General features: G+C 54.2%; 17 non-coding genes across 17 annotated transcripts; all 17 read left to right on the top strand.

Moving 5' to 3' along the window:
- The first annotated feature begins 2,688 nt into the window (after nucleotides 1-2,688).
- Nucleotides 2,689-2,760, top strand: PHYSODRAFT_t1384. Its single transcript has one exon. It is a non-coding gene; the product is annotated as a tRNA-Ala (tRNA).
- Nucleotides 2,761-3,715: 955 nt separating this feature from the next.
- Nucleotides 3,716-3,787, top strand: PHYSODRAFT_t1385. The gene has a single exon. It is a non-coding gene; the product is annotated as a tRNA-Ala (tRNA).
- A 955-nt stretch (nucleotides 3,788-4,742) lies between these two features.
- Nucleotides 4,743-4,814, top strand: PHYSODRAFT_t1386. The gene has a single exon. It is a non-coding gene; the product is annotated as a tRNA-Ala (tRNA).
- Nucleotides 4,815-5,769: 955 nt separating this feature from the next.
- PHYSODRAFT_t1387 lies at nucleotides 5,770-5,841 on the top strand. The gene has a single exon. It is a non-coding gene; the product is annotated as a tRNA-Ala (tRNA).
- Nucleotides 5,842-6,796: 955 nt separating this feature from the next.
- PHYSODRAFT_t1388 lies at nucleotides 6,797-6,868 on the top strand. The gene has a single exon. It is a non-coding gene; the product is annotated as a tRNA-Ala (tRNA).
- A 955-nt stretch (nucleotides 6,869-7,823) lies between these two features.
- On the top strand, nucleotides 7,824-7,895 carry PHYSODRAFT_t1389. Its single transcript has one exon. It is a non-coding gene; the product is annotated as a tRNA-Ala (tRNA).
- A 488-nt stretch (nucleotides 7,896-8,383) lies between these two features.
- PHYSODRAFT_t1390 lies at nucleotides 8,384-8,455 on the top strand. The gene has a single exon. It is a non-coding gene; the product is annotated as a tRNA-Ala (tRNA).
- A 488-nt stretch (nucleotides 8,456-8,943) lies between these two features.
- Nucleotides 8,944-9,015, top strand: PHYSODRAFT_t1391. The gene has a single exon. It is a non-coding gene; the product is annotated as a tRNA-Ala (tRNA).
- Nucleotides 9,016-9,970: 955 nt separating this feature from the next.
- On the top strand, nucleotides 9,971-10,042 carry PHYSODRAFT_t1392. Its single transcript has one exon. It is a non-coding gene; the product is annotated as a tRNA-Ala (tRNA).
- A 955-nt stretch (nucleotides 10,043-10,997) lies between these two features.
- On the top strand, nucleotides 10,998-11,069 carry PHYSODRAFT_t1393. Its single transcript has one exon. It is a non-coding gene; the product is annotated as a tRNA-Ala (tRNA).
- A 955-nt stretch (nucleotides 11,070-12,024) lies between these two features.
- Nucleotides 12,025-12,096, top strand: PHYSODRAFT_t1394. Its single transcript has one exon. It is a non-coding gene; the product is annotated as a tRNA-Ala (tRNA).
- Nucleotides 12,097-13,051: 955 nt separating this feature from the next.
- PHYSODRAFT_t1395 lies at nucleotides 13,052-13,123 on the top strand. Its single transcript has one exon. It is a non-coding gene; the product is annotated as a tRNA-Ala (tRNA).
- Nucleotides 13,124-13,611: 488 nt separating this feature from the next.
- On the top strand, nucleotides 13,612-13,683 carry PHYSODRAFT_t1396. The gene has a single exon. It is a non-coding gene; the product is annotated as a tRNA-Ala (tRNA).
- A 488-nt stretch (nucleotides 13,684-14,171) lies between these two features.
- PHYSODRAFT_t1397 lies at nucleotides 14,172-14,243 on the top strand. Its single transcript has one exon. It is a non-coding gene; the product is annotated as a tRNA-Ala (tRNA).
- Nucleotides 14,244-15,198: 955 nt separating this feature from the next.
- PHYSODRAFT_t1398 lies at nucleotides 15,199-15,270 on the top strand. Its single transcript has one exon. It is a non-coding gene; the product is annotated as a tRNA-Ala (tRNA).
- A 955-nt stretch (nucleotides 15,271-16,225) lies between these two features.
- On the top strand, nucleotides 16,226-16,297 carry PHYSODRAFT_t1399. Its single transcript has one exon. It is a non-coding gene; the product is annotated as a tRNA-Ala (tRNA).
- A 959-nt stretch (nucleotides 16,298-17,256) lies between these two features.
- Nucleotides 17,257-17,328, top strand: PHYSODRAFT_t1400. The gene has a single exon. It is a non-coding gene; the product is annotated as a tRNA-Ala (tRNA).
- The last annotated feature ends 408 nt before the right edge of the window (nucleotides 17,329-17,736 follow it).

Here is a 17,736-nt window from a genome sequence, read left to right as displayed (position 1 = left end):
ACCAAGTTTGACCGCTTCTTTTCAAAGGCATTGACAGTCTACAGTATATATCGTCACTCCGATGGATTGAAAAACGCAGAGTTTAGTTGAGTTGGTACTTCAACGCTTCGGGCTTCTCCTGCTCGTCGGATCAATATTTCACGGATTTAGTTTTAATTTTAGTTCTTTTGTACTTAGCAGAACGATCATCGACAACTAGCTAATCAACGTACTTTCCTTCCTTCCTGCCACTGAAATGTGCGCTGATGCCTAGGCAGAACCTTTTTCCGTGTCTTGCTCGGAAACTTACCGGAGGAGACAAAAGAAGAAAATCCGTGTATTTGAAGATTTAGCGCTGCCAGGCTAATTGCTCAACTGAACCTGCTGGGAAAACGGATGAAGCCAGCAATTTGTTTCAAATTTGATACGTCAAAACTGAGGTCTAGCAGATCTCGATCGCCTGTAGGAGCAGGATACACCGGGTATTTGCCCTTCGCTTTGATACTGTCCGCTCGGGCTTCCTCTCGCGCAGGAATTCGGGGCGTACAGCGACGACGTAACTTAGAAGCATTAAAAAGCTGTTTGATACAACATGGCGCAGTCACACACATATTTCGTCCGGGTCGCCTGAATATCTAACAACAAAACCCGTGTCTGCTTCAATTCGTCCAATTATGCCATTGCCATTTATCAAGTATTAAGCTGGTCGTACCGTATTCATGTAGCATTAGGATGTTCTAAACTAACATCGGTAACGGTGTACTTCGAAGTTGTTTGACAAGAACAGGATCAAGTAGTGCATAATTGTATTAATACACCACCAGTAGTAAATGAGCTCGGGGAATCCCTGCTGGTCGCAATGTAGTCTCACACAAAGCAAGAATAATACCAACCAAAGTCTTTGTAGATTAAATGCCTGAGCGACAGCAGCTAGGTTTTTAATGGACCCACATGAGCCATTCCTAGCTCGATTAATTTGAACTAGGTTCCTTCCAGTTTCATACACGGTCGTTATTCTTTTTGCGCTAGCTTCTAGCCTTTTCTCCGGAGAAGACGTACCATCGGGTGCAGCTCTTTGGCTCTCTGCTAGATAGCGTTTGCATTGGATACAAAATCGTTGAGCGGAAAACTCAAGATATACCTCCCATTTTGGATCACATATCGTTAAAAATAATTGAAGTAGTTTTTGGCGAAGTCTCAGTGGAATGTTCAATCTAATACACCTAAACGCATTTCAATACGTGTGGGGATTCACACAATACCAGCCTGTCAACAATGTATGCCACGAAAATTGCACAAGATTTTCAGTTAATCTCTCTGATTAACTATCCATACAGAAGAAAATCGATCGCAAGGTGAAATCATCTTCTCGCGTGTCTGAAAGAGGAGGGTATAATATGAGTTATGACCCATGACAGAATGAAAAGGTCGAAATGACAGTTTAAATGCTCGAGCATGGCCAACGCAAAATCGAAGTAATTCGGAAGTAGTAGTCTGCTCTGCGAAAAATGCCCCTAACCCGGGACACGATATGGCATACACACAACACGCAGTGTCGCTTTTGTATGCAACAAAAGTTTATACAGTACAACGTACGCCCAGACGTTGTGCAAACAAATTGAATTATTCATTCCCTGCTCTTCACACATCACTACGGAAAATCACCTTTCACTGGTGTGTTGACATTTGGCGAATCTGTCGTTCGTTGGATCCCCTCGACAGGAATGCGAGCGCACATGTAGTTCTTCTCGCCCAGCGTGAGCGCACGTGTTTCAGGGTGAATGCTGTACCGCGGCCATGATGCTTTCGTATGAAGAAGAAGTTGATTAACTATTTTTTGACAAGCCGTGTCGCTAGCTACGGTAAACTGTAGTAATATCTACTTGGCCAACTTGGATTTTGATGTTGAACCCAAATTCGACTACTTTTCTTTAGGCAAACTCACTGGTTTGGGTCGAAGCCCAGTCGTTATAAAACAGAAATCATTGCATTCTTGTCGAGCTTCAGTGCTCGGAATCTCACAGCTACACTTCCTCGACCTTGGTGTAAGGCACACCAATGGCTACATACATTTATGACCACCACGTCGGGTGGTCCATACACATTTAGGATTCCTATTGGCTGAAAGCAGCATCTTTTAGCCAATGAGTGACTTGCATGTTAGCAGAATCCTGCCAACCAGCCGTTGGCAGATTCCTAGTTTAGAATATTACATTTAGAGGAAGTCAGAAACATAAAACAAAAATAGCAGTTCTCATCTTTTACCAAAACCCGCTACTTGGAGTCTTTATCTTGTTTAAAGTATACTCGTGGATCTCGAGTATACTTAACTCAAGTAAAAGAAACCTACGCTTCCTCATACACGTGCGCATACGTGTAAGCCGTAGTAGTGAGCCAAGGTAGGCCCATTACAGAACCAGCAGCAATGCGTTGGCGCTGCCACTCCAGACGGCCTGGCCGCTGGCTGAAGCGTGGATCCGGCGCAAACTCGGGTGTGTGGCCACGACGAACAACGCGTTTCAGCGAAGAGCACGTCGGTTGCGGGTCGGTGATGGTGTCGCTCGGGGAGGCCGTTTGAATGCGATTGGCGGGCAACAGGGCGTAGCGTGTGTCCGTGGCAGTGCGCGTGCGGTGCGTTTGTGTGCGTAGCGCGCGCAGGGGCGAGGACAAAGCGGTCCGAAAAATGGAGGTTAGGTTTTCCATTTTGCTGGGCGCATAGCGCAGTGGTAGCGCGTCCGCTTTGCAAGCGGAAGGCCCCGGGTTCAATCCCCGGTGTGTCCAACCCTTTGTTCGACTCACCTCCTCTTGCACGCCTACCTACATGCCTGCTTGCGACGGCCCGCAATGCCGCCGCTTTATGCCCTGCGTACAGCTGGATAGCCGCTCCAGATCGCACCACCCAGTCCAAAGCTCGCCTCGCAGCTTTCCACCGCACCCCCCGATGCACGAGGTCGGTTCGATGACCGCTACGCCGAACCTGTAACGGGGTTACACGCACAAGTGGCTACAGTCACTTGTTACTCTAACAGATGCGATGTCTGCTAGAGGTTCGAACACTTCCTCGACCTTGGTGTAAGGCACACCAATGGCTACATACATTTATGACCACCACGTCGGGTGGTCCATACACATTTAGGATTCCTATTGGCTGAAAGCAGCATCTTTTAGCCAATGAGTGACTTGCATGTTAGCAGAATCCTGCCAACCAGCCGTTGGCAGATTCCTAGTTTAGAATATTACATTTAGAGGAAGTCAGAAACATAAAACAAAAATAGCAGTTCTCATCTTTTACCAAAACCCGCTACTTGGAGTCTTTATCTTGTTTAAAGTATACTCGTGGATCTCGAGTATACTTAACTCAAGTAAAAGAAACCTACGCTTCCTCATACACGTGCGCATACGTGTAAGCCGTAGTAGTGAGCCAAGGTAGGCCCATTACAGAACCAGCAGCAATGCGTTGGCGCTGCCACTCCAGACGGCCTGGCCGCTGGCTGAAGCGTGGATCCGGCGCAAACTCGGGTGTGTGGCCACGACGAACAACGCGTTTCAGCGAAGAGCACGTCGGTTGCGGGTCGGTGATGGTGTCGCTCGGGGAGGCCGTTTGAATGCGATTGGCGGGCAACAGGGCGTAGCGTGTGTCCGTGGCAGTGCGCGTGCAGTGCGTTTGTGTGCGTAGCGCGCGCAGGGGCGAGGACAAAGCGGTCCGAAAAATGGAGGTTAGGTTTTCCATTTTGCTGGGCGCATAGCGCAGTGGTAGCGCGTCCGCTTTGCAAGCGGAAGGCCCCGGGTTCAATCCCCGGTGTGTCCAACCCTTTGTTCGACTCACCTCCTCTTGCACGCCTACCTACATGCCTGCTTGCGACGGCCCGCAATGCCGCCGCTTTATGCCCTGCGTACAGCTGGATAGCCGCTCCAGATCGCACCACCCAGTCCAAAGCTCGCCTCGCAGCTTTCCACCGCACCCCCCGATGCACGAGGTCGGTTCGATGACCGCTACGCCGAACCTGTAACGGGGTTACACGCACAAGTGGCTACAGTCACTTGTTACTCTAACAGATGCGATGTCTGCTAGAGGTTCGAACACTTCCTCGACCTTGGTGTAAGGCACACCAATGGCTACATACATTTATGACCACCACGTCGGGTGGTCCATACACATTTAGGATTCCTATTGGCTGAAAGCAGCATCTTTTAGCCAATGAGTGACTTGCATGTTAGCAGAATCCTGCCAACCAGCCGTTGGCAGATTCCTAGTTTAGAATATTACATTTAGAGGAAGTCAGAAACATAAAACAAAAATAGCAGTTCTCATCTTTTACCAAAACCCGCTACTTGGAGTCTTTATCTTGTTTAAAGTATACTCGTGGATCTCGAGTATACTTAACTCAAGTAAAAGAAACCTACGCTTCCTCATACACGTGCGCATACGTGTAAGCCGTAGTAGTGAGCCAAGGTAGGCCCATTACAGAACCAGCAGCAATGCGTTGGCGCTGCCACTCCAGACGGCCTGGCCGCTGGCTGAAGCGTGGATCCGGCGCAAACTCGGGTGTGTGGCCACGACGAACAACGCGTTTCAGCGAAGAGCACGTCGGTTGCGGGTCGGTGATGGTGTCGCTCGGGGAGGCCGTTTGAATGCGATTGGCGGGCAACAGGGCGTAGCGTGTGTCCGTGGCAGTGCGCGTGCAGTGCGTTTGTGTGCGTAGCGCGCGCAGGGGCGAGGACAAAGCGGTCCAAAAAATGGAGGTTAGGTTTTCCATTTTGCTGGGCGCATAGCGCAGTGGTAGCGCGTCCGCTTTGCAAGCGGAAGGCCCCGGGTTCAATCCCCGGTGTGTCCAACCCTTTGTTCGACTCACCTCCTCTTGCACGCCTACCTACATGCCTGCTTGCGACGGCCCGCAATGCCGCCGCTTTATGCCCTGCGTACAGCTGGATAGCCGCTCCAGATCGCACCACCCAGTCCAAAGCTCGCCTCGCAGCTTTCCACCGCACCCCCCGATGCACGAGGTCGGTTCGATGACCGCTACGCCGAACCTGTAACGGGGTTACACGCACAAGTGGCTACAGTCACTTGTTACTCTAACAGATGCGATGTCTGCTAGAGGTTCGAACACTTCCTCGACCTTGGTGTAAGGCACACCAATGGCTACATACATTTATGACCACCACGTCGGGTGGTCCATACACATTTAGGATTCCTATTGGCTGAAAGCAGCATCTTTTAGCCAATGAGTGACTTGCATGTTAGCAGAATCCTGCCAACCAGCCGTTGGCAGATTCCTAGTTTAGAATATTACATTTAGAGGAAGTCAGAAACATAAAACAAAAATAGCAGTTCTCATCTTTTACCAAAACCCGCTACTTGGAGTCTTTATCTTGTTTAAAGTATACTCGTGGATCTCGAGTATACTTAACTCAAGTAAAAGAAACCTACGCTTCCTCATACACGTGCGCATACGTGTAAGCCGTAGTAGTGAGCCAAGGTAGGCCCATTACAGAACCAGCAGCAATGCGTTGGCGCTGCCACTCCAGACGGCCTGGCCGCTGGCTGAAGCGTGGATCCGGCGCAAACTCGGGTGTGTGGCCACGACGAACAGCGCGTTTCAGCGAAGAGCACGTCGGTTGCGGGTCGGTGATGGTGTCGCTCGGGGAGGCCGTTTGAATGCGATTGGCGGGCAACAGGGCGTAGCGTGTGTCCGTGGCAGTGCGCGTGCAGTGCGTTTGTGTGCGTAGCGCGCGCAGGGGCGAGGACAAAGCGGTCCAAAAAATGGAGGTTAGGTTTTCCATTTTGCTGGGCGCATAGCGCAGTGGTAGCGCGTCCGCTTTGCAAGCGGAAGGCCCCGGGTTCAATCCCCGGTGTGTCCAACCCTTTGTTCGACTCACCTCCTCTTGCACGCCTACCTACATGCCTGCTTGCGACGGCCCGCAATGCCGCCGCTCTATGCCCTGCGTACAGCTGGATAGCCGCTCCAGATCGCACCACCCAGTCCAAAGCTCGCCTCGCAGCTTTCCACCGCACCCCCCGATGCACGAGGTCGGTTCGATGACCGCTACGCCGAACCTGTAACGGGGTTACACGCACAAGTGGCTACAGTCACTTGTTACTCTAACAGATGCGATGTCTGCTAGAGGTTCGAACACTTCCTCGACCTTGGTGTAAGGCACACCAATGGCTACATACATTTATGACCACCACGTCGGGTGGTCCATACACATTTAGGATTCCTATTGGCTGAAAGCAGCATCTTTTAGCCAATGAGTGACTTGCATGTTAGCAGAATCCTGCCAACCAGCCGTTGGCAGATTCCTAGTTTAGAATATTACATTTAGAGGAAGTCAGAAACATAAAACAAAAATAGCAGTTCTCATCTTTTACCAAAACCCGCTACTTGGAGTCTTTATCTTGTTTAAAGTATACTCGTGGATCTCGAGTATACTTAACTCAAGTAAAAGAAACCTACGCTTCCTCATACACGTGCGCATACGTGTAAGCCGTAGTAGTGAGCCAAGGTAGGCCCATTACAGAACCAGCAGCAATGCGTTGGCGCTGCCACTCCAGACGGCCTGGCCGCTGGCTGAAGCGTGGATCCGGCGCAAACTCGGGTGTGTGGCCACGACGAACAACGCGTTTCAGCGAAGAGCACGTCGGTTGCGGGTCGGTGATGGTGTCGCTCGGGGAGGCCGTTTGAATGCGATTGGCGGGCAACAGGGCGTAGCGTGTGTCCGTGGCAGTGCGCGTGCGGTGCGTTTGTGTGCGTAGCGCGCGCAGGGGCGAGGACAAAGCGGTCCAAAAAATGAAGGTTAGGTTTTCCATTTTGCTGGGCGCATAGCGCAGTGGTAGCGCGTCCGCTTTGCAAGCGGAAGGCCCCGGGTTCAATCCCCGGTGTGTCCAACCCTTTGTTCGACTCACCTCCTCTTGCACGCCTACCTACATGCCTGCTTGCGACGGCCCGCAATGCCGCCGCTTTATGCCCTGCGTACAGCTGGATAGCCGCTCCAGATCGCACCACCCAGTCCAAAGCTCGCCTCGCAGCTTTCCACCGCACCCCCCGATGCACGAGGTCGGTTCGATGACCGCTACGCCGAACCTGTAACGGGGTTACACGCACAAGTGGCTACAGTCACTTGTTACTCTAACAGATGCGATGTCTGCTAGAGGTTCGAACACTTCCTCGACCTTGGTGTAAGGCACACCAATGGCTACATACATTTATGACCACCACGTCGGGTGGTCCATACACATTTAGGATTCCTATTGGCTGAAAGCAGCATCTTTTAGCCAATGAGTGACTTGCATGTTAGCAGAATCCTGCCAACCAGCCGTTGGCAGATTCCTAGTTTAGAATATTACATTTAGAGGAAGTCAGAAACATAAAACAAAAATAGCAGTTCTCATCTTTTACCAAAACCCGCTACTTGGAGTCTTTATCTTGTTTAAAGTATACTCGTGGATCTCGAGTATACTTAACTCAAGTAAAAGAAATCTACGCTTCCTCATACACGTGCGCATACGTGTAAGCCGTAGTAGTGAGCCAAGGTAGGCCCATTACAGAACCAGCAGCAATGCGTTGGCGCTGCCACTCCAGACGGCCTGGCCGCTGGCTGAAGCGTGGATCCGGCGCAAACTCGGGTGTGTGGCCACGACGAACAACGCGTTTCAGCGAAGAGCACGTCGGTTGCGGGTCGGTGATGGTGTCGCTCGGGGAGGCCGTTTGAATGCGATTGGCGGGCAACAGGGCGTAGCGTGTGTCCGTGGCAGTGCGCGTGCGGTGCGTTTGTGTGCGTAGCGCGCGCAGGGGCGAGGACAAAGCGGTCCAAAAAATGGAGGTTAGGTTTTCCATTTTGCTGGGCGCATAGCGCAGTGGTAGCGCGTCCGCTTTGCAAGCGGAAGGCCCCGGGTTCAATCCCCGGTGTGTCCAACCCTTTGTTCGACTCACCTCCTCTTGCACGCCTACCTACATGCCTGCTTGCGACGGCCCGCAATGCCGCCGCTTTATGCCCTGCGTACAGCTGGATAGCCGCTCCAGATCGCACCACCCAGTCCAAAGCTCGCCTCGCAGCTTTCCACCGCACCCCCCGATGCACGAGGTCGGTTCGATGACCGCTACGCCGAACCAGCAGCAATGCGTTGGCGCTGCCACTCCAGACGGCCTGGCCGCTGGCTGAAGCGTGGATCCGGCGCAAACTCGGGTGTGTGGCCACGACGAACAGCGCGTTTCAGCGAAGAGCACGTCGGTTGCGGGTCGGTGATGGTGTCGCTCGGGGAGGCCGTTTGAATGCGATTGGCGGGCAACAGGGCGTAGCGTGTGTCCGTGGCAGTGCGCGTGCGGTGCGTTTGTGTGCGTAGCGCGCGCAGGGGCGAGGACAAAGCGGTCCGAAAAATGGAGGTTAGGTTTTCCATTTTGCTGGGCGCATAGCGCAGTGGTAGCGCGTCCGCTTTGCAAGCGGAAGGCCCCGGGTTCAATCCCCGGTGTGTCCAACCCTTTGTTCGACTCACCTCCTCTTGCACGCCTACCTACATGCCTGCTTGCGACGGCCCGCAATGCCGCCGCTTTATGCCCTGCGTACAGCTGGATAGCCGCTCCAGATCGCACCACCCAGTCCAAAGCTCGCCTCGCAGCTTTCCACCGCACCCCCCGATGCACGAGGTCGGTTCGATGACCGCTACGCCGAACCAGCAGCAATGCGTTGGCGCTGCCACTCCAGACGGCCTGGCCGCTGGCTGAAGCGTGGATCCGGCGCAAACTCGGGTGTGTGGCCACGACGAACAGCGCGTTTCAGCGAAGAGCACGTCGGTTGCGGGTCGGTGATGGTGTCGCTCGGGGAGGCCGTTTGAATGCGATTGGCGGGCAACAGGGCGAAGCGTGTGTCCGTGGCAGTGCGCGTGCGGTGCGTTTGTGTGCGTAGCGCGCGCAGGGGCGAGGACAAAGCGGTCCGAAAAATGGAGGTTAGGTTTTCCATTTTGCTGGGCGCATAGCGCAGTGGTAGCGCGTCCGCTTTGCAAGCGGAAGGCCCCGGGTTCAATCCCCGGTGTGTCCAACCCTTTGTTCGACTCACCTCCTCTTGCACGCCTACCTACATGCCTGCTTGCGACGGCCCGCAATGCCGCCGCTTTATGCCCTGCGTACAGCTGGATAGCCGCTCCAGATCGCACCACCCAGTCCAAAGCTCGCCTCGCAGCTTTCCACCGCACCCCCCGATGCACGAGGTCGGTTCGATGACCGCTACGCCGAACCTGTAACGGGGTTACACGCACAAGTGGCTACAGTCACTTGTTACTCTAACAGATGCGATGTCTGCTAGAGGTTCGAACACTTCCTCGACCTTGGTGTAAGGCACACCAATGGCTACATACATTTATGACCACCACGTCGGGTGGTCCATACACATTTAGGATTCCTATTGGCTGAAAGCAGCATCTTTTAGCCAATGAGTGACTTGCATGTTAGCAGAATCCTGCCAACCAGCCGTTGGCAGATTCCTAGTTTAGAATATTACATTTAGAGGAAGTCAGAAACATAAAACAAAAATAGCAGTTCTCATCTTTTACCAAAACCCGCTACTTGGAGTCTTTATCTTGTTTAAAGTATACTCGTGGATCTCGAGTATACTTAACTCAAGTAAAAGAAACCTACGCTTCCTCATACACGTGCGCATACGTGTAAGCCGTAGTAGTGAGCCAAGGTAGGCCCATTACAGAACCAGCAGCAATGCGTTGGCGCTGCCACTCCAGACGGCCTGGCCGCTGGCTGAAGCGTGGATCCGGCGCAAACTCGGGTGTGTGGCCACGACGAACAACGCGTTTCAGCGAAGAGCACGTCGGTTGCGGGTCGGTGATGGTGTCGCTCGGGGAGGCCGTTTGAATGCGATTGGCGGGCAACAGGGCGTAGCGTGTGTCCGTGGCAGTGCGCGTGCGGTGCGTTTGTGTGCGTAGCGCGCGCAGGGGCGAGGACAAAGCGGTCCGAAAAATGGAGGTTAGGTTTTCCATTTTGCTGGGCGCATAGCGCAGTGGTAGCGCGTCCGCTTTGCAAGCGGAAGGCCCCGGGTTCAATCCCCGGTGTGTCCAACCCTTTGTTCGACTCACCTCCTCTTGCACGCCTACCTACATGCCTGCTTGCGACGGCCCGCAATGCCGCCGCTTTATGCCCTGCGTACAGCTGGATAGCCGCTCCAGATCGCACCACCCAGTCCAAAGCTCGCCTCGCAGCTTTCCACCGCACCCCCCGATGCACGAGGTCGGTTCGATGACCGCTACGCCGAACCTGTAACGGGGTTACACGCACAAGTGGCTACAGTCACTTGTTACTCTAACAGATGCGATGTCTGCTAGAGGTTCGAACACTTCCTCGACCTTGGTGTAAGGCACACCAATGGCTACATACATTTATGACCACCACGTCGGGTGGTCCATACACATTTAGGATTCCTATTGGCTGAAAGCAGCATCTTTTAGCCAATGAGTGACTTGCATGTTAGCAGAATCCTGCCAACCAGCCGTTGGCAGATTCCTAGTTTAGAATATTACATTTAGAGGAAGTCAGAAACATAAAACAAAAATAGCAGTTCTCATCTTTTACCAAAACCCGCTACTTGGAGTCTTTATCTTGTTTAAAGTATACTCGTGGATCTCGAGTATACTTAACTCAAGTAAAAGAAACCTACGCTTCCTCATACACGTGCGCATACGTGTAAGCCGTAGTAGTGAGCCAAGGTAGGCCCATTACAGAACCAGCAGCAATGCGTTGGCGCTGCCACTCCAGACGGCCTGGCCGCTGGCTGAAGCGTGGATCCGGCGCAAACTCGGGTGTGTGGCCACGACGAACAGCGCGTTTCAGCGAAGAGCACGTCGGTTGCGGGTCGGTGATGGTGTCGCTCGGGGAGGCCGTTTGAATGCGATTGGCGGGCAACAGGGCGTAGCGTGTGTCCGTGGCAGTGCGCGTGCGGTGCGTTTGTGTGCGTAGCGCGCGCAGGGGCGAGGACAAAGCGGTCCGAAAAATGGAGGTTAGGTTTTCCATTTTGCTGGGCGCATAGCGCAGTGGTAGCGCGTCCGCTTTGCAAGCGGAAGGCCCCGGGTTCAATCCCCGGTGTGTCCAACCCTTTGTTCGACTCACCTCCTCTTGCACGCCTACCTACATGCCTGCTTGCGACGGCCCGCAATGCCGCCGCTTTATGCCCTGCGTACAGCTGGACAGCCGCTCCAGATCGCACCACCCAGTCCAAAGCTCGCCTCGCAGCTTTCCACCGCACCCCCCGATGCACGAGGTCGGTTCGATGACCGCTACGCCGAACCTGTAACGGGGTTACACGCACAAGTGGCTACAGTCACTTGTTACTCTAACAGATGCGATGTCTGCTAGAGGTTCGAACACTTCCTCGACCTTGGTGTAAGGCACACCAATGGCTACATACATTTATGACCACCACGTCGGGTGGTCCATACACATTTAGGATTCCTATTGGCTGAAAGCAGCATCTTTTAGCCAATGAGTGACTTGCATGTTAGCAGAATCCTGCCAACCAGCCGTTGGCAGATTCCTAGTTTAGAATATTACATTTAGAGGAAGTCAGAAACATAAAACAAAAATAGCAGTTCTCATCTTTTACCAAAACCCGCTACTTGGAGTCTTTATCTTGTTTAAAGTATACTCGTGGATCTCGAGTATACTTAACTCAAGTAAAAGAAACCTACGCTTCCTCATACACGTGCGCATACGTGTAAGCCGTAGTAGTGAGCCAAGGTAGGCCCATTACAGAACCAGCAGCAATGCGTTGGCGCTGCCACTCCAGACGGCCTGGCCGCTGGCTGAAGCGTGGATCCGGCGCAAACTCGGGTGTGTGGCCACGACGAACAGCGCGTTTCAGCGAAGAGCACGTCGGTTGCGGGTCGGTGATGGTGTCGCTCGGGGAGGCCGTTTGAATGCGATTGGCGGGCAACAGGGCGTAGCGTGTGTCCGTGGCAGTGCGCGTGCGGTGCGTTTGTGTGCGTAGCGCGCGCAGGGGCGAGGACAAAGCGGTTCGAAAAATGGAGGTTAGGTTTTCCATTTTGCTGGGCGCATAGCGCAGTGGTAGCGCGTCCGCTTTGCAAGCGGAAGGCCCCGGGTTCAATCCCCGGTGTGTCCAACCCTTTGTTCGACTCACCTCCTCTTGCACGCCTACCTACATGCCTGCTTGCGACGGCCCGCAATGCCGCCGCTTTATGCCCTGCGTACAGCTGGATAGCCGCTCCAGATCGCACCACCCAGTCCAAAGCTCGCCTCGCAGCTTTCCACCGCACCCCCCGATGCACGAGGTCGGTTCGATGACCGCTACGCCGAACCTGTAACGGGGTTACACGCACAAGTGGCTACAGTCACTTGTTACTCTAACAGATGCGATGTCTGCTAGAGGTTCGAACACTTCCTCGACCTTGGTGTAAGGCACACCAATGGCTACATACATTTATGACCACCACGTCGGGTGGTCCATACACATTTAGGATTCCTATTGGCTGAAAGCAGCATCTTTTAGCCAATGAGTGACTTGCATGTTAGCAGAATCCTGCCAACCAGCCGTTGGCAGATTCCTAGTTTAGAATATTACATTTAGAGGAAGTCAGAAACATAAAACAAAAATAGCAGTTCTCATCTTTTACCAAAACCCGCTACTTGGAGTCTTTATCTTGTTTAAAGTATACTCGTGGATCTCGAGTATACTTAACTCAAGTAAAAGAAACCTACGCTTCCTCATACACGTGCGCATACGTGTAAGCCGTAGTAGTGAGCCAAGGTAGGCCCATTACAGAACCAGCAGCAATGCGTTGGCGCTGCCACTCCAGACGGCCTGGCCGCTGGCTGAAGCGTGGATCCGGCGCAAACTCGGGTGTGTGGCCACGACGAACAGCGCGTTTCAGCGAAGAGCACGTCGGTTGCGGGTCGGTGATGGTGTCGCTCGGGGAGGCCGTTTGAATGCGATTGGCGGGCAACAGGGCGTAGCGTGTGTCCGTGGCAGTGCGCGTGCGGTGCGTTTGTGTGCGTAGCGCGCGCAGGGGCGAGGACAAAGCGGTTCGAAAAATGGAGGTTAGGTTTTCCATTTTGCTGGGCGCATAGCGCAGTGGTAGCGCGTCCGCTTTGCAAGCGGAAGGCCCCGGGTTCAATCCCCGGTGTGTCCAACCCTTTGTTCGACTCACCTCCTCTTGCACGCCTACCTACATGCCTGCTTGCGACGGCCCGCAATGCCGCCGCTTTATGCCCTGCGTACAGCTGGACAGCCGCTCCAGATCGCACCACCCAGTCCAAAGCTCGCCTCGCAGCTTTCCACCGCACCCCCCGATGCACGAGGTCGGTTCGATGACCGCTACGCCGAACCAGCAGCAATGCGTTGGCGCTGCCACTCCAGACGGCCTGGCCGCTGGCTGAAGCGTGGATCCGGCGCAAACTCGGGTGTGTGGCCACGACGAACAGCGCGTTTCAGCGAAGAGCACGTCGGTTGCGGGTCGGTGATGGTGTCGCTCGGGGAGGCCGTTTGAATGCGATTGGCGGGCAACAGGGCGTAGCGTGTGTCCGTGGCAGTGCGCGTGCGGTGCGTTTGTGTGCGTAGCGCGCGCAGGGGCGAGGACAAAGCGGTCCGAAAAATGGAGGTTAGGTTTTCCATTTTGCTGGGCGCATAGCGCAGTGGTAGCGCGTCCGCTTTGCAAGCGGAAGGCCCCGGGTTCAATCCCCGGTGTGTCCAACCCTTTGTTCGACTCACCTCCTCTTGCACGCCTACCTACATGCCTGCTTGCGACGGCCCGCAATGCCGCCGCTTTATGCCCTGCGTACAGCTGGACAGCCGCTCCAGATCGCACCACCCAGTCCAAAGCTCGCCTCGCAGCTTTCCACCGCACCCCCCGATGCACGAGGTCGGTTCGATGACCGCTACGCCGAACCAGCAGCAATGCGTTGGCGCTGCCACTCCAGACGGCCTGGCCGCTGGCTGAAGCGTGGATCCGGCGCAAACTCGGGTGTGTGGCCACGACGAACAGCGCGTTTCAGCGAAGAGCACGTCGGTTGCGGGTCGGTGATGGTGTCGCTCGGGGAGGCCGTTTGAATGCGATTGGCGGGCAACAGGGCGTAGCGTGTGTCCGTGGCAGTGCGCGTGCGGTGCGTTTGTGTGCGTAGCGCGCGCAGGGGCGAGGACAAAGCGGTCCGAAAAATGGAGGTTAGGTTTTCCATTTTGCTGGGCGCATAGCGCAGTGGTAGCGCGTCCGCTTTGCAAGCGGAAGGCCCCGGGTTCAATCCCCGGTGTGTCCAACCCTTTGTTCGACTCACCTCCTCTTGCACGCCTACCTACATGCCTGCTTGCGACGGCCCGCAATGCCGCCGCTTTATGCCCTGCGTACAGCTGGACAGCCGCTCCAGATCGCACCACCCAGTCCAAAGCTCGCCTCGCAGCTTTCCACCGCACCCCCCGATGCACGAGGTCGGTTCGATGACCGCTACGCCGAACCTGTAACGGGGTTACACGCACAAGTGGCTACAGTCACTTGTTACTCTAACAGATGCGATGTCTGCTAGAGGTTCGAACACTTCCTCGACCTTGGTGTAAGGCACACCAATGGCTACATACATTTATGACCACCACGTCGGGTGGTCCATACACATTTAGGATTCCTATTGGCTGAAAGCAGCATCTTTTAGCCAATGAGTGACTTGCATGTTAGCAGAATCCTGCCAACCAGCCGTTGGCAGATTCCTAGTTTAGAATATTACATTTAGAGGAAGTCAGAAACATAAAACAAAAATAGCAGTTCTCATCTTTTACCAAAACCCGCTACTTGGAGTCTTTATCTTGTTTAAAGTATACTCGTGGATCTCGAGTATACTTAACTCAAGTAAAAGAAACCTACGCTTCCTCATACACGTGCGCATACGTGTAAGCCGTAGTAGTGAGCCAAGGTAGGCCCATTACAGAACCAGCAGCAATGCGTTGGCGCTGCCACTCCAGACGGCCTGGCCGCTGGCTGAAGCGTGGATCCGGCGCAAACTCGGGTGTGTGGCCACGACGAACAGCGCGTTTCAGCGAAGAGCACGTCGGTTGCGGGTCGGTGATGGTGTCGCTCGGGGAGGCCGTTTGAATGCGATTGGCGGGCAACAGGGCGTAGCGTGTGTCCGTGGCAGTGCGCGTGCGGTGCGTTTGTGTGCGTAGCGCGCGCAGGGGCGAGGACAAAGCGGTCCGAAAAATGGAGGTTAGGTTTTCCATTTTGCTGGGCGCATAGCGCAGTGGTAGCGCGTCCGCTTTGCAAGCGGAAGGCCCCGGGTTCAATCCCCGGTGTGTCCAACCCTTTGTTCGACTCACCTCCTCTTGCACGCCTACCTACATGCCTGCTTGCGACGGCCCGCAATGCCGCCGCTTTATGCCCTGCGTACAGCTGGACAGCCGCTCCAGATCGCACCACCCAGTCCAAAGCTCGCCTCGCAGCTTTCCACCGCACCCCCCGATGCACGAGGTCGGTTCGATGACCGCTACGCCGAACCTGTAACGGGGTTACACGCACAAGTGGCTACAGTCACTTGTTACTCTAACAGATGCGATGTCTGCTAGAGGTTCGAACACTTCCTCGACCTTGGTGTAAGGCACACCAATGGCTACATACATTTATGACCACCACGTCGGGTGGTCCATACACATTTAGGATTCCTATTGGCTGAAAGCAGCATCTTTTAGCCAATGAGTGACTTGCATGTTAGCAGAATCCTGCCAACCAGCCGTTGGCAGATTCCTAGTTTAGAATATTACATTTAGAGGAAGTCAGAAACATAAAACAAAAATAGCAGTTCTCATCTTTTACCAAAACCCGCTACTTGGAGTCTTTATCTTGTTTAAAGTATACTCGTGGATCTCGAGTATACTTAACTCAAGTAAAAGAAACCTACGCTTCCTCATACACGTGCGCATACGTGTAAGCCGTAGTAGTGAGCCAAGGTAGGCCCATTACAGAACCAGCAGCAATGCGTTGGCGCTGCCACTCCAGACGGCCTGGCCGCTGGCTGAAGCGTGGATCCGGCGCAAACTCGGGTGTGTGGCCACGACGAACAGCGCGTTTCAGCGAAGAGCACGTCGGTTGCGGGTCGGTGATGGTGTCGCTCGGGGAGGCCGTTTGAATGCGATTGGCGGGCAACAGGGCGTAGCGTGTGTCCGTGGCAGTGCGCGTGCAGTGCGTTTGTGTGCGTAGCGCGCGCAGGGGCGAGGACAAAGCGGTCCAAAAAATGGAGGTTAGGTTTTCCATTTTGCTGGGCGCATAGCGCAGTGGTAGCGCGTCCGCTTTGCAAGCGGAAGGCCCCGGGTTCAATCCCCGGTGTGTCCAACCCTTTGTTCGACTCACCTCCTCTTGCACGCCTACCTACATGCCTGCCTGCTTGCGACGGCCCGCAATGCCGCCGCTTTATGCCCTGCGTACAGCTGGATAGCCGCTCCAGATCGCACCACCCAGTCCAAAGCTCGCCTCGCAGCTTTCCACCGCACCCCCCGATGCACGAGGTCGGTTCGATGACCGCTACGCCGAACCTGTAACGGGGTTACACGCACAAGTGGCTACAGTCACTTGTTACTCTAACAGATGCGATGTCTGCTAGAGGTTCGAACACTTCCTCGACCTTGGTGTAAGGCACACCAATGGCTACATACATTTATGACCACCACGTCGGGTGGTCCATACACATTTAGGATTCCTATTGGCTGAAAGCAGCATCTTTTAGCCAATGAGTGACTTGCATGTTAGCAGAATCCTGCCAACCAGCCGTTGGCAGATTCCTAGTTTAGAATATTACATTTAGAGGAAGTCAGAAACATAAAACAAAAATAGCAGTTCTCATCTTTTACCAAAACCCGCTACTTGGAGTCTTTATCTTGTTTAAAGTATACTCGTGGATCTCGAGTATACTTAACTCAAGTAAAAGAAACCTACGCTTCCTCATACACGTGCGCATACGTGTAAGCCGTAGTAGTGAGCCAAGGTAGGCCCATTACAGAACCAGCAGCAATGCGTTGGCGCTGCCACTCCAGACGGCCTGGCCGCTGGCTGAAGCGTGGATCCGGCGCAAACTCGGGTGTGTGGCCACGACGAACAACGCGTTTCAGCGAAGAGCACGTCGGTTGCGGGTCGGTGATGGTGTCGCTCGGGGAGGCCGTTTGAATGCGATTGGCGGGCAACAGGGCGTAGCGTGTGTCCGTGGCAGTGCGCGTGCAGTGCGTTTGTGTGCGTAGCGCGCGCAGGGGCGAGGACAAAGCGGTCCAAAAAATGGAGGTTAGGTTTTCCATTTTGCTGGGCGCATAGCGCAGTGGTAGCGCGTCCGCTTTGCAAGCGGAAGGCCCCGGGTTCAATCCCCGGTGTGTCCAACCCTTTGTTCGACTCACCTCCTCTTGCACGCCTACCTACATGCCTGCCTGCTTGCGACGGCCCGCAATGCCGCCGCTTTATGCCCTGCGTACAGCTGGATAGCCGCTCCAGATCGCACCACCCAGTCCAAAGCTCGCCTCGCAGCTTTCCACCGCACCCCCCGATGCACGAGGTCGGTTCGATGACCGCTACGCCGAACCTGTAACGGGGTTACACGCACAAGTGGCTACAGTCACTTGTTACTCTAACAGATGCGATGTCTGCTAGAGGTTCGAACACTTCCTCGACCTTGGTGTAAGGCACACCAATGGCTACATACATTTATGACCACCACGTCGGGTGGTCCATACACATTTAGGATTCCTATTGGCTGAAAGCAGCATCTTTTAGCCAATGAGTGACTTGCA

Source organism: Phytophthora sojae, assembly GCF_000149755.1.
Source record: "Phytophthora sojae unplaced genomic scaffold PHYSOscaffold_7, whole genome shotgun sequence".
NCBI classification, from domain to species: Eukaryota; Oomycota; class Peronosporomycetes; order Peronosporales; family Peronosporaceae; genus Phytophthora; species Phytophthora sojae.
Note: the sequence above shows the minus strand (reverse complement) of the source record. Positions and strands in the feature narration are given on the sequence as shown.